Consider the following 15,133-nt stretch of genomic DNA (forward strand, 5'->3'; position numbering starts at 1 on the left):
TTTGCTGCCACAGTTCTTAGCCACAGTAATAAAATAAAATAAAATAAAACGTTCAGTAGCACCTTAGAGACCAACTAAGTTTGTTCTGGGTATAAGCTTTTGTGTGCATGCACACTTCTTCAGATACTCTTCTATCTGAAGAAACTCAGTTGGTCTGTAAGGTGCTACTGGACAATTTTTAATTTTATTTATTTATTTCGACTGCGTCAGACCAACACTGCTACCTACCTGAATCTAGCCACAGTAAATTAAAGTTCTACATAGGATGGATAAAAATCTTTGATCTGTGGGTCCTGCCCCAACCAGCACACGAGCGCTGCCCGGTGGCGGCAAACCTAGGGGGATGGCAGCCCCCTCAACATTGGGGAGGGCTCAGCCCCCTACCCTACGCACATCATGTCAAGAGAAACCTTGCCGAGTTGTCCAGCAGAGGGCGCACAAGATACCCCGGACCAGCGTGATGTTCGAGGTGTCTTCTGGATAGCTCATGACCAAAGCTTCGTGATTGGCTAATTCGAAATAATCATATGAGGAAGAAATAATGAGCTTCGGACTATATATTTTGGCAGGTGAAGGATTACATATGTCACGGAGGTATTCATTTTTATATTTAAATGCAGGGCGTTATAGTTGACTGATGATCTTAGAATTGCATTTAAGATTTAATAATTTGCTGCAACTGAGCGTAACGTGCAATGCTTGCTAACTGGATTTATTAAACAGCATAGATCTGCAGCACAGTGGCGCCAGTTCTGTATTTGTAAACTATGAGGCTGAAGTCTGATGAAATAATATTAGATGCACTGGGATTAATAGAACTAGTCACGAGGTCTAGATTTATTTTATTTTATTTCCAAGGAAGCAGACTTCCTTCTTTTCGCTTGCAGAGCATGTTTTTGTTTGTTTTTGCTTTGAATTTTCCACAACAAGGGAAAATCATAACCAGCTGTAACATACAACAAGAACATGACTAGCATGAACAATAGCAGTCCCTTCAATCTCTCAATAGAAGGCTATTTCCTACAACTGTAGGCTTGACCATTGATATAGGATTGTTAGAGAGGCTGCAACAATAACTGAGTACTAGAGGACAAGGCAGGCAAAAATGTAACTGGAGAATGCGGGCATCGATCCCGCTACCTCTCGCATGCTAAGCGAGCGCTCTACCATTTGAGCTAATTCCCCCTCATGCTGCAAGCTTTCCTTTCAGCCATTATAGATCATTACTCAACAGTGAGCGTCTGAGCTACGATATAACGTTTTATCCGACTTGTTCTTGCGGGAAAAGAACTTCGTCGCCAAACTTAAGCCTAGTTAAAACAAACGAAAAGCAGAGATAAGTAAGTTCTGTCACCCAGCGAGGAGAAGCCACGCGGGGCTGGCGTGGGGAGAGAGAGAAGGAACGGTCTGTGGGGGAAAAGGACTACATTTCCCATGAAACCTCACAGCGCGCATGCGTAACGTTTTCCTTTAGCTCGCCCGCGCAGGTTCTAGGCCCCGGCGGCGAGTTCCTTCAGAGAGAGAGACGGGGGCGCGTGCGCGTGTGTGGAGCAGCTGCTTCGCATTGTGCGAGGCGGAGACTGTTTGTGCTGCCGCTCCTCTTGGCGCGCGCGGGCGCGCGCACACACACATACAGAGCGGCGGCGGCGGCAGCATCATCCTCTGCCAGAGGAGGATGAAGAGCGTGGCGAAGGAGGAGGAACGGATTCCAGCAGCCGGTTCGGCGCGCGCCCACCGCCCCACCGCTCTGAGGTAAGAAGAGGGGAGCCGGCGCCGCTCACTCGGGGGCGAGCGAGGGAGATGTTTCTGGGTCCTCCTGCCGCCGCCGTCCCTCGCAGAGAGGGGCGCGGGAGCCGCCGTCCCGCGGGCTCCGAGAGAAGGCGACGGGTGTGTGTGGTGTGTGTTGTGTGTGTTCGCCGCTACGAAGGGCGGGCTGTGCGGGGATGAGGGCAGGAGGCGTGCGCGCGGGGTCTGTCGAGGGGAGAAAGGACTTAGCGGGATAAATGCATTATCGTGTGTATGGAAGCGGGAGGGGGTGGTCTTGGTTGACAGGCGAGGGGAGGACTGTGCGGGGCCGGCTGCTCCCTTCCCTGCGCCTGTGTGCGCTATAGGGTGGATGGGGGGGGGGTTGTCATATAATAGTGAACGGTTCTCGTGTTTTAGTTGTGCCCGGCGACCAGAGCGCGTGTTTACGTGTGTGTGTGTGTGTTGTTGGGTGGGGGTGGGGAGTCGGGTGCACGCGAGGCTAGGAGGGTGTGCGCTTCCATAGTGGGAGGATGGAATTTGTGTTATCTGGATGTTGGCGGACTTGGGGAATTGGGTGTGTTGTGCTATTGTGCATGTGGAGCGCAGTCCTGGGGCTTGGAGAGCTTTTGTGGGATTGTGGGTAGGTCTCATCTGGCTTGGGCTGTGGAGAGTGGAAAGAAGCCGGGATTGGGGGTAAAGTGGAAGGAATATAAGTTCATTGTATTGTCCCGGGAGGCTATGAATGGACGAAAGGCAGATGATGTTCAGGGACGAACTGCTCTTTTCTTAAGTAGATGCTTGTGACTACACGCAGCAAGAGCGAGGAGGAGACAGCTAGAAGGACCTATAGTTTTTCCCGTCGAGTTGTGACCTTTTCTGTGCTGTAGTTGGCACATCTAGAAGGGATTGTACTGAGTTTATTAAATTCTTATTACAGGAATGATTTGTCAGGGGTAGATGAGAAAGCAGAAGAATAATCTGCTAATTTTCCCTTGAAGGGAAGGCATGAATGGGGTTTTCAGAGCATAAGAAAAAAGAGACTGCATTCTCTTCTCTGAACACCCAGAAAATAATATGTAGCGACAGTTCCCCTCAAATGTGCAGGGTTCCATGTAAAGCACATTTCTACAGCCATAGGTGAATTGTTATTTGTTACCTTTTTGCAAAGACCAGCAAACTGCAGTGGGTAATCAAACCCTCCTGCTATGTGAGAGGGCTTGGTCCAGGTGTTTGTCTCTGTGCCAGAAAAGTCCAAGCCAGTATGAATACATACATTCAAGCAGTGGAAACTTTAAAATGGCTCATTGTCTATTTCGATGCTTAGTGGGGCTTTCATTTCTTCCTTTGACTAATAGTAGGCTCTGGCTTTAGTTGAGACATTGCTAAGTAATGGAACCTACATTATACAGTTCTTTTTTCTGTGGTTGGAATAGTTGCATAGAAAAACTGTTCACAAATAATGATACTCATCCACTGCAAACCATTTTAATATAGGACACTGTTGCAGTATGGTGTCAAATAGTTCACAATTGTATAAACCAGGGTGGGCAAAGCTTGTAAATTGGAGGGAAAACACACTGAGGACTTTTAAGAGAAGATTTGAGTTGAGGACATCTCACATACTTTATTGTGACTGAGGTCTTTTTGATACATTATTACTTTAATAATGGAATAAGCACTGGAGGTAATGATATGGAATATTTGAGCTCATGAACCAAGGGTTATTTATTAATGAAATCCTTAAAAACATGGAGTACAATACACAGTAATAGGATAGGTACCAAATACTCTGGCATAATCCAGTGAATTTTAGTTGTCCGGATCTGTGAGACAAGTTAAGTGTGAATATCATGCATTGATTTCACACATTTTGAGACTGTGAAGCAGTCCACATGCATACATCTAGCTGTTTGCATTCACACACATCTCTTTGATTACGAGGTCATCAAACATATTTCCTTTCATAACAACATTGCTTTGGGGCTGTGCACTTATTTACCCCAAGCAACTGGATTTTGGTTGGCATTTGTAGCAATTCTCATTAGCCGAAAGTCTACATGTTGCTGAGTGTTCTGCTTTGTGTTTTCTTACCTTGCGTTTTGATAATGGATTCTGCATTTAATCATTTCCCCAACTTCTTAAGTAGTCATCCCTGCTGTGCAAAAGTATTCTTGGCAATTGGTTTTGAAAAATTGTGCAGGCTTCATTCCATTAACATCCTAGCAATCTTTTTGTTCCCTTTTATCTTCCCTCCCTTGTTCATGTGGAAGACCTTATCGATTTATGTGCATATGTTTTTCTTCCAATGCATCAGAGCATTTCCTACATCTTCTTACTTTTATTGTGCATGGTGATAACTATACCTGGGTAATGTTTCTCTGATGTTTTCAAATCACCTAAAATAGCTTTATGTTTAATGAAGCAACTCTTTGAACTCTAAGTAGCCATGAGCACTTTGGATCCATTTTGCTTGGACAATATTGGATTAAGAGGCATTAGGTAATTACTGCATAATATGTGTGTTTTCTGTCACTAGGAGTTCTGAAGTCAAAACCAGTTACATGAATTACTGTAAATGATGAACTGTAAATGTGGCAGGGGACTTTGAAGGGATTAGCTTACTCTTATCATGCTGTTGCCTCTGTACATATATGGCGACTCCTCTGCCTTTGGACTTGCAGCGTCCTTTTGCATTATGTGATGCAGCTTTATAGCCTCTGTTATATGCTTGATTTATATAAAAATGCTGCTTTCTGTAGAAGGAAATGTAATTGGAGGAAAGCAATAATCATTTTGATGTCATAACATTCCTGGTAGACCACTGTCTTGATTAGTTTTACTGTTGGAGACAAGCTGCTTGTTTGTAGAAATTGCCTTTTACATCACAGCATGTGCACATACATGAGTTAAAACATGGATTATTCTGCACAGAGTCCACCCTCTGGACTTCTTTCACAGGTAGGAGTAACAATAAAAGACTGCTACCCTATTGCCAGTCTCTGTTGTTCAAAAATGAATGAATGAGGCTCCTAATCATTAGTGGCTTAGTTAAGAAAAGTGGTCCCAAAGAATGAGGCATTCAAAATGGTTGTGGTGAGGTATCTTGCTGGATCAGCAAAAGCTGGTGAAAGTTTGTTATGTCATTACTAGAAGTTTTATTAAAAGGCATTGTCTTCAATTTTCGTACGAGTTTTGTGTTCATTGTATAGGTCATGGTTATCTTTTTAGGATCCTTCCAAATGAAGGCTTAATACTACAAACAGGCCAGGTTGTTAGCAACTCCCCCCTCCCAACATCAGATTTCCCATTGAAAGGATAAATTGGATTAAACTGGGGGGGGATACAGGTTGACATTTGGGTGACAGTAACGTGTGGATGCTGTAACAATTTACATGCATGAGGAGTGTCATATCCAAGATTCTTGGGAACCTTGGTAAAGGTGCACTCAGTGGGGGTTTTTAATCTCGAAAAGGAAAGCTGTGCCAGCCAAGAATACTCTCATGCTGCTTCCGAATGCTCTTGGTGCACTGTGCACAGGGGATGACTGTCCCATTTTTGCCACATGAGGTGAAACAGAAAGTTGCTGCCGCTTCCCCACTGAAGCCAGGGTGCTGCTGTTGCCTCTCCTTGCTTTGCTGGTGGCGGGGGGGGGGGGGCAGACGGAGGTGCCTGTGGAACTTCAGTGCAGCCATGGGTGCCTCCCACCCTCTCCTGTTGCTGGAGCAACAGCAAGAGCTTGCCACTGCTTCTCCTCCCTTCTCTGGCGATGGCAGTGTGTGAGCTCAGTGGCAGGGAGGCACAGCTGCGGGAACTGCCACCCCTGGACTCCGTTGGGATCCTGCCGCTTGAGGCAATTGCCTCAGTGTGTCTAATGCTGATGCCGGCTCTGGCTGTGCATAATGAGAACAGCAGAGCTCTTGCAATGGTGGACACTTTGTGGCCTTGTGTTTCTGACAAATATATGACATTGCAACTCTCTAGAACTGTCTTTGCTTGGTTCTTGCTGCTCACTGATAGAGGCTTCCTTAGATGAGAAAATTTCAGAGATGTGGAAGCTTCCTTGCCCTCTAATTGTATGGGGTACAATTGTATTTTTTCCTGTTGTGTGATGATCCCTGGCAATAGTAATAATAATGATAGGTGGGTGATATATAGACCTACTCAGAGTTAGACCCATTGGGTTGTATCCAAAGTACTGCTATCGAGAACGTTAGGCCAGCGCAATAATTTCTCCTTATGTGACAGGATGATCTCTCCATCTCTTTCCCCTCACCCTACAAAATCTGTTCTGAAGGTTTTCTAACTCTCCAGAGCAGATTTGGGGATTGTGTGGGGCATGTGCAGGGAGAGGAAAGTGAGGAAATCCTGGTGCTATTCCTTGTTCTAACACAACTATTTAGATGAATACTGTACCATGTATTGCAATAAATGGATTTCACCCTATAATATATATATAAATCAGTATCTTGGGAGGCAGTTGAAACCAGAAACAAAGTTATTAAAAGAACTATAAGCACTGCTCCACATAAATCTGTATTCCTAGTGTTACAAGTACGTGTTAGACGGTGGCTCTAGCATCACTGGGGATGAGCAACACACTTCCCACTGTTCCAAGCCCAGCACTGCTTGAAATTTTGTTTTAGTTCAGTAAAGGTTGAACATATTCCTAAAGTTTACTTATTCCTAAAAGTGTAGTAGTGGATTTGGACAGCATGTCTATTTTGTTTCCTTTGTTTCTGCCCTGGTTTTATAACATATTTAAAACTACCCACAAAAATGAGTAATAAGGATATGAGTATAGTTTACACGATTCCAGCAAATATTAGCATGAAGTGCTAAATCTGTACAACAGTTTTTTGTGTGTTTTTTTAAAGTGTCTGCTAATTCTATTAATGGCACTGTAGTCTGAATGATACAAGACTTATTTCCAGGATGAAGTTAATATTTGGACTCAAAGTGAAATTATCTGCCTGCTTGTGGTCTGGTGTTAATAGAGGATAACCGAGAGCTCTTTTCTGTGAAGGAATTTGTGAAACCTGATTTTGGGTATAAGTGTTAGCTTTGAAAAAAATGCTGGCATTGAATTTATTGAATTATGAATCCACAGTTCAGTTGACAATTATTTTTAGTAATGAAAAGGAAGGTTTTTCGGAGTTTAATAAATAAAGAAATTAAATACATGAGTGTATTTTACATGACTAGCAGATGTTTAAGGGAAATGGCTTTAAGAAAATAAGCATTGAGAGAATGCCTGATTTGGATTTATTGTGAATGTCCTTATGAATCCAAGATACTATGAAGTCTTGAATTGCATAAATACATAGGGCAATTAGCTAGGTTTTCCCCATAATAAATGGGAGTTAGAGTAACACACAGCACAACTACACATCTTCCCTCTGCACATTTGTAATTGCTAGTCTTTTGTGGCAGTTTGACTATTCCAAAGGAGTTAGGAAATATAAAAATTTAAAAGCATTGTCTTAGTACTGGAAATAAAAGTGGAGCATTCTTCTCTTTGTCAGAATAATTTGATTTAGAATTTTATTCTAGCCCTTTTGCAAACCATTAATAGCTTTCACTCAAATCAAATACTTAGTCTTGACAAGGATGTACACATGAACCATCAGGACCCTCCACTGTTGAGCAGATTAAGCACTCATTCCTTTTAGTGCAGCACAGAGTTTCCCTGTTTTGGAAGTTACTTGGCTTTAATCCAGGGAAATTGTCCTTGAAGCATGTGGTATCCATTGCAAGAGGCCCAAAGGATATATAAATCCCAGATGGAGTTATCGTCTATACAAAATTTCTTCAGACAAAACAAAGGAATATAGTCTTGATTGTGGTTCTGGATGGACAGAACCCAGCCTTATTTTTTGAGCCAGTTTTCCTTGATGTTAACACCATCATTTAATGCAGGTCTAGCTACTGCCAAATATACTCCTGTATAATGTACTGCTCAGTCTAGCTCCCCTCTAGGTTGTTTCTGTCCTGTTGTTTAAAAAGGAAAACTGGTCTCTCTCTCTCTCCCCCACCACCCAGTTTTCCTCTCTTTATATATTAAAAATTATTAATCTATTCCTTAGAAAATCAGGAGGCAAGAGGGACAAAGCCAACTCTACACATAAATTTAAGTCAGCTACTCAACTAATGGGAAATGTGCCCTGCTTTCCAACTGCTGAAGCTCTCTCACTGGGTCTAACTATTGATGTAGTTTGGTATTTCAATTTAGAGCTTGACATGTGGGAATTCTTGAACATTTCCAGTTCTAAAGTACATCAGACTAGAAACTTGTTAAGATCATAGCTCTGGAGCTTGTTATACAAATGTCATGTTCATAGAGCTTCAGGGATAAAGCCAACATGCTGTTCACAGATCATGGGGGGGGGGGGGGAATTCTGACTCTTTCGTTGTGCTAGATAGATGTTGCTCCCACTCCACTGGGTGAATTCTGTAGCTAATATGGTGAAAAAAATACTATATAATTCTGTAATTGATTTATGATTGGACTGGGACTTGGTGCATGAACTCAAGCCACTTCCAGCTCTCTAAGACACAGGCTCTGATGGGAGAGGATGGTGAAGATTGAGGCTGTACTGTGTAATGGATATCAACATCATCTGCTATGCACAGGACTTTTTTTCAGTCATGTGGATCTGTGAACTTCTGAATCTGTCTCCATTGATCTGAAATTATACAAATTCCTTCTTGTTTGTACACTTTTTATTTTTATTATTAAATTCGTATATCTGAAAATCACAGAATAGAAAAATACAGAATGAGAATACAAAATACATAACAAAACAAAAACAAAACCCCCAATAAACCCCTGTGAATATCAGTATACATTCTGATAGCATTTTTTATTTTGATTTTACTGAAACTAGGGAAGTAACAGATGGCTGCAGAGTTGTGCCTGGATGGCTTAACCTCTTCCTTCTTTAGGGAACAACTGTTATCTCCTGTTGTTCTCCCTCAGATCAACCAAGAATGTCCTCTTTGATTATTTCATCTCTGCTGGTTGCGGAGACAGGACTTCTCAGTGGCTTGCTCACAACTACATAACGCCTGTCTCTTAGTTGCTCCCAAAGGCCGGGCTCTAAGAAGTTTGAGATGGCAGCTGGTGAATGTGTTTATGTAGGAGGTTTAGTTTAGTTTTACTTACGTTGAATAATAACATGATCAACAGCGCATGCAATTTCTTAACTTTTCTGAAGGCATGTAATTAAATGTCTTATATTTTCCCTTTGAAACCAGATGTTTTGGAGGAATTAAAACTGCTGCAATGGTTTTCAAGATTTCGATATAAATGTTGCCTGCTTGCTTTCATCTTTCCACATTCATTATTTTGGGGGTTTTTAGTGACTAGAAGCTAGTAACACTGTCCTTTTGGCTATCTAAGCTTGCTGTGTAAATTATCAATATAGACTTGGGAGGTCATAAACCATGACTTGCCAAACTACTATGGTATATGTGGAGTGCAGACAACAGTGAATAACATTTAGTTTTCTGTTCATTCAGTCCTACACGCTTGCAGTGCGTAAGTGCTTCAGGATGAATAGTTTTTGAGCTAGTTTGTCTGCGAATGTTAGGCTCTTGAGTGTAAGGCTTAAATATTGGAGGTGGTTTATGTAACCCAAGTTATTAGTTGCACCTAAATCACATGTTGCATGCTTCATACTAGAGAGGGCTATAGGAAGTGGAAATATTTGGCTACATATCTGATAAAAATAGTTGCAGGAACCGCTACAGCTACATGAACTGCAGCTCTGAAGATGTTTTAGCTTCTCTAAATTTAGCTAGTTCCTCATTTCTTATTTTTTATATGATATCTGACTCTTCTTAACTCCTTTCTGTAGAGTCTCTTTGCTGAATGAAAGGTCCCCACTGACTTGACAGTGCAAAAGGATTAAATTACAAAATCTTGTGACAGGGCACTCTTCATTCTCACAGAATTTAGAGATTCAGGATTGAGGCCAAGCTTGCCAACTGAATTTTCTACAACTAAAGCTGTGTTTTTGATGCTCTCTAAGTTACTGGTACATTTGTGTGTTCAACCAAATTAATTCTTAATAGAGGCTCATCCAGAGGGTGGCTGGAGCCAAATCTTTTCTGCTTGCTTTTTATTAGCATGGAGCTCTTCACTTCTAAGGGCCAGTGGCTCCAACTGTCGTCTTCTTATGGCTGGTTGCATAGGGCAAAATTGTGTGGTGTAGTGGTTAAGAGCGGTAGATTCATAATCTGGGGAACTGGGTTCGCGTCTCCGCTCCTCCACATGCAGCTGCTGGGTGACCTTGGGCTAGTCACACTTCTCTGAAGTCTCTCAGACCCACTCACCTCACAGAGTGTTTGTTGTGGGGGAGGAAGGGAAAGGAGATTGTTAGCTGCTTTGAGACTCCTTGGGGTAGTGATAAAGCGGGATATCAAATCCAAATTCTTCTTCTTCTTATGTGTTTCACTTCCATTAAACGAAAACATTGTGTTTACTTTATTTTGTTATGAAAGCCTGACTTCTGAAATCGGTTTGCTATACATGGGAATTGCCAGTTATGCAGGGGTTCCTTTCCCAGCCACTGCACACATCACTGGGGTGCATGCAAGTGGGGATTCCCCCATTCTGTCCCAACCCTCCCCCCTGTTGGTGCCAAAAACAGCATGCACAAGTCATGTGCATGAGAGAGGAGTTTCCTGAATTCTGATAAATGATCCCACACTGTTTTCAATATTTATACACTTTTTATTGAAATGTTCCTCTGTACATAATGTACACAGTAAATGAAAGAGTAAGAAGTAATGTCAGATATAGTTCAAATGTTAACAGAATTGATCAGTGCTGTGCTTGAAAGTTGGCTTATTTATCTGATCTCTCCCTTCAGAATAAAAGTATCATTTGGCAAGAACTGAATCTAGCTTAGGCAGGCCTCATGATGTTGGTTTTTACTGCTGTTTATTAATTTTGACCCCCTTCCTCTTCCAAGCATGCATAGTATGCTTTTAAAGAAATCCTCCTGACAAACCCGCAGGTAGGGTTAGGGAGCTATTTCTACAAAGTCATTCAATGAGCTTTGCTGCTGAGCAAGGATTGGTGTCTCTCCCCGCCAATGCCCCCAAGTCAAATACCCTAGGGGCCGGACCTCTGTGGTTCTATGAGCCACACAAAGTATATGTAACTTTAGTGCAGCGATGGGAAACCTGTCACTCTCCAAATGATGACAGGCTACAACGTCAACCATCCCTGACTATTGGCTATGTTACCTGTCGCTGATGAGAGCTGGAGTTCAACATCTGGAGGGTCATGAATTAGCCACCCCTGTGTATTAAGACCATTCCTGCCTGAGAAGGTGATTGGTAGCATATTTCAGAGTTACTTGTAAATGGCATTCTGTTGAAAGCTGGGAAGCACTGTATATCTGGCAGTGGCAATCATTGTTGCCTTTTCCACTGTTTCTAAGTGATTCCTCATCTGCTGCAGTAGGGAGAAAGGTTGTGAGATTTATTCTCTTGGTGCTAAAGAACAGTCAAAACTACAACCATGATAACATAAATTACACAATGCAGTACTTAGACCTTCATATTATTGGGTCTTATAAACGTGCAAATATGAGGTACTTAATCATGCCGCAGAGTAATTCCTAGGCTACTTTCACAGAAAATATTGGCAAAGCACATTAAGTACTCATGCAGAAATTATCCAGGCATAATTATTTCATCTCTGTACTGCTCACACACAGAAGAGTGAATACAAATGAAGAAAGAGAAAAGTGTATATATCCATTTGAACAGTGCTTTCCTTCAGTTATCACCAATGGAGATAAAGGGAAGAAGTAGCTTCAGTTCTATGAGCATCTTTGTGAATGGTATCTTGAAGTGGTGTGCACAGAGATTTGTTTGGGTGATTGCCAATAAAGGTGCACGTATATGTAAGAATTGCAAGTAATCTGAGAACAAATGCAATGTTAGAGTAAGAGAGATCAGTGTCAGTGGCGAACATTGGGGTCTCAAATTTCAGCAGTACCCTGTGCAACACCAACATTCGGCCCCCTGCACCCTCCATTCTACATCATAGTTGTGGTGCCCCTGAGGCTCTGTGCTCAGTGCAGCTGAACCAGCTGCTCTCCCCTAAATCTGCCTCTGTCAGGATTATGGTATCAGATTCATGGGGTTGGAATTCCAAGTTCTCATTTTGAAAAGTAACATATTTGCTGTTGTATCATTGTCCTCTGTTATCTAAAAGAACACATGTATCGCCTCAATTTCATTTGGGACTAGAGATATGTACTTTTAGCACCTTTTAAAAAACTGTGTGTCTTATAGAGGTATTTGACAATAATATTTAATACCATTGCAAAAAAACCTATTGAGCAGACTTCCTTCAATGATAATGTCATGAGATTTGTTTAAGAGTCCTATAGAATACAGGTATATAAATCAGAATTCTCTCTGCATAAATAACTTGTGATACTTTCTCCAGGTGACAAGTTTTTGCTACATTATGTGTTAATATTAATCTCTCCCTAGTTCAATAACTATTATGTATAAAGAGCCTTGTGTACTGTGGATGGAAGATTACAGGAGCAGATGTTAAAATCTAGAGGATTTTAATTGAAATTAAAGTTAAGTTAAAAAGTTAGCTGATGTTTTGGGGGAGGGTCAGCTATACAGTGAATTAGTAGAAAGTAAGTTCCCTTCTACTGAAGGGAATATTGTTAGAAAGTGGTATAGGGGAGAAAGAGTTTATGTGGCAGAGAGAGCTAGAATGTACTGCAGTTATTAAACAGTTAATGCAAATCTGTTATTAAAACCCCACCAAAATAACTTCATGATTTTCAGAACCTTTCTTTCTAGCCTGAACCATCTCAGCAGGATTCACCGGTGATGTTTTATAACTGCATCACCTGTGATGCTTGGATTGTGCATTTGATGATGGCAAGGAAATAATAGAATCATAGAGTTGGAAGAGACCATAAGGGCCATCGAGTCCAACCCCCTGCCAAGCAGGAAACACCATCAGAGCACTCCTGACATATGGTTGTCAAGCCTCTGCTTAAAGACCTCCAAAAAAGGAGACTCCACCACACTCCTTGGCAGCAAATTCCACTGTCGAACAGCTCTTACTGTCAGGAAGTTCTTCCTAATGTTTAGGTGGAATCTTCTTTCTTGTAGTTTGGATCCATTGCTCCGTGTCCGCTTCTCTGGAGCAGCAGAAAACAACCTTTCTCCCTCCTCTATGTGACATCCTTTTATATATTTGAACATGGCTATCATATCACCCCTTAACCTCCTCTTCTCCAGGCTAAACATGCCCAGCTCCCTTAGCCGTTCCTCATAAGGCATCGTGAAATGATGTCTTTTCAACCTGCATCTGTGGTACATCCCATTTTATTTAGGTTAATTCACTTCCTAGTTCCCATTATGAGGGCCTATTCCGCTGCAGCAGAGGCACTGCTTCATCTGAAGTTAGATGACAACACTGTGTTATATTCAACAAAGTTGTCCTATTAGGGCAAGGCCTGTGTATTGGACTTCCTCTCCCTCTGTCTTCCCCAACATTTGCTCAGATTGCAGGGTTGCATGGAGAGCGGAGAAAGAGAAGTCCCATTGCTTAGATAGGTATCTTTTCAGTTACAGGACAACCTTTGATGTTACCAAATGTGTTTGAAATTGCAAACCTATACTGTACCTAGTTTCCTGGGTGTTCTGAATAAACATGTATAGGATTGTACTGCAACTTCTTTATGTAGCACCATCTAAGATGAGTACAAAGGACCTAGTGAGATCAATGAAATATTAACACAATGCATTCATTTTGTGGCTTAGAGAGGTAGACTGATGGGCTGTTCATTAATCTTCCATTCTTGATAGTCATTTGGTTTTAAAAATTGGCTTCTTGTACCAGACCATCATGTTCACCTTAGATTCTGACCTCTGTATGCTGGTATGAAGCAGAATCTCCAAACATACCCCAGGAGAAGGGGCTGGACCAAAGTCTTCATCCAGATAACAGGATTAAAGGAAATAAAAAGCTGAAAGCAGAATAATGGACTTGGAGTATATAAAAGGGAAGGTAATAGAGTAGCACGTCATGAACAAAACAGATGGGGGTCCTGCACAGCATTAGCTGCCGCGGATCTGATATAAATGAGGAAAAGGTGAAGAACCACTATGCTCACCTTGATTGGCAATTCTTGTGGCAAGGAGATTGGGTTTTAATCTTTTCCAGTTCTATGAAATAGAGAAGTGGGGGGCGGGGAAGCAACACATTCCTAATAATCAAACTCCTACAGTGTAGTGGCTGACATTGGGGGTAGAGAGAGAAATTGGCATTGTGTCTACAATCATAGTTTCTCAGGTGGAAGGAGTGTTGGGGAATGGAGACAACTGTGTTAGTGCCATGCATTATCCTGAAACAGTTTGAATTGTGCCAATGGATGCCAGACACTTAGATCAGATGCTGCCTAAGAACATATTCCCAGTATCACCCCTGATATTAAACTGTAGAGTGGTGCTATTCTGTGCTCTTAGAAGAACACACTGTGCCATTTGGGGTTGCAATTTAATCCCCCCCCCCCAGCTGTCCATTAAAGGCAAATTCCTGCAATATATGCTTGGCAGGGGGTTGGACTCGATGGCCCTTGTGGTCTCTTCCAACTCTATGATTCTATGATTCTATGATATGTGGATGTGTTAGGAAGGGGACACCATCAAACTATAGTTTCATGTATGAGCCTTGTTTTCAGATTTACTAGTGATGCATAGAGAATCTTCAAGCATTGCAGCTGGTTCTCCAGGTGTAGTTTCAGTTTTAGCAATACCTTTTCTGTTTGTGCCATTTGTTAATGTTAACATCATTAAAGCTCTTGGTTGAATTATATGGGAGGCAGAGGAAATATTAGCAACATTTTATTTCCCTTGGTGGTCACTTTCACTACTTTTTCTTCAACATAATTGGAAATCTGGTCTTTTCGGGACGCAGGAGAAACTTGCACTCAGCTGCATAGTTAGTATTGTTTTAATGTTGGTGCATTAGACAACATACTGTTTTAATGCACCCATTTCCAAAGTGTGGAATGTTTCCACCATTAAGCGTAACATCAATAGAGAGATACTCATTTCACTGACACTAAAGCAAATTGGATTTCTGCAGAAAAAGAAACAATTTGCCACTGAAATGGATTTGTCATCCTATTATTTTCATGTTCACTGTGTGTATATGTGTCTGACTCATTCTCAATAAAGTGATTAGTCTCACTTTGGAGTGTGCAGTCACTTAAGTTTGCACTTAAGTCTTACATGCTGTAGCTTGTGGCTTTCCATACTCCTTCTAATCCACTAGAGAATGATACATTCATGATGTCTACAATATATAAAAGTGTTTTTGTGGGGGGTAGTG

The 15,133-nt window shown here is 41.8% G+C and overlaps 1 protein-coding gene across 3 annotated transcripts in view; it reads left to right on the forward strand.

The window, feature by feature from the left end:
* Positions 1 to 526: 526 nt before the first annotated feature.
* LOC310671529 (uncharacterized protein) overlaps positions 527 to 15,133 on the forward strand; it is a 91,085-nt gene continuing 76,478 nt past the window's right edge. The window contains exon 1 of one of the 3 annotated variants that reach the window (XM_083427762.1): positions 527 to 594. The gene's annotated coding sequence lies outside the window, so the exon portion shown is untranslated. Of the gene's footprint in view, positions 595 to 1,209; positions 1,341 to 1,515; positions 1,753 to 15,133 lie in introns of those variants that run through there. The other 2 variants (XM_083427763.1, XM_083427761.1) reach the window with 2 other exon arrangements.

The sequence above is a fragment of the Podarcis tiliguerta genome, assembly GCF_965153285.1.
Source record: "Podarcis tiliguerta genome assembly, chromosome: 1".
In the NCBI taxonomy this organism is placed as follows: Eukaryota; Metazoa; Chordata; class Lepidosauria; order Squamata; family Lacertidae; genus Podarcis; species Podarcis tiliguerta.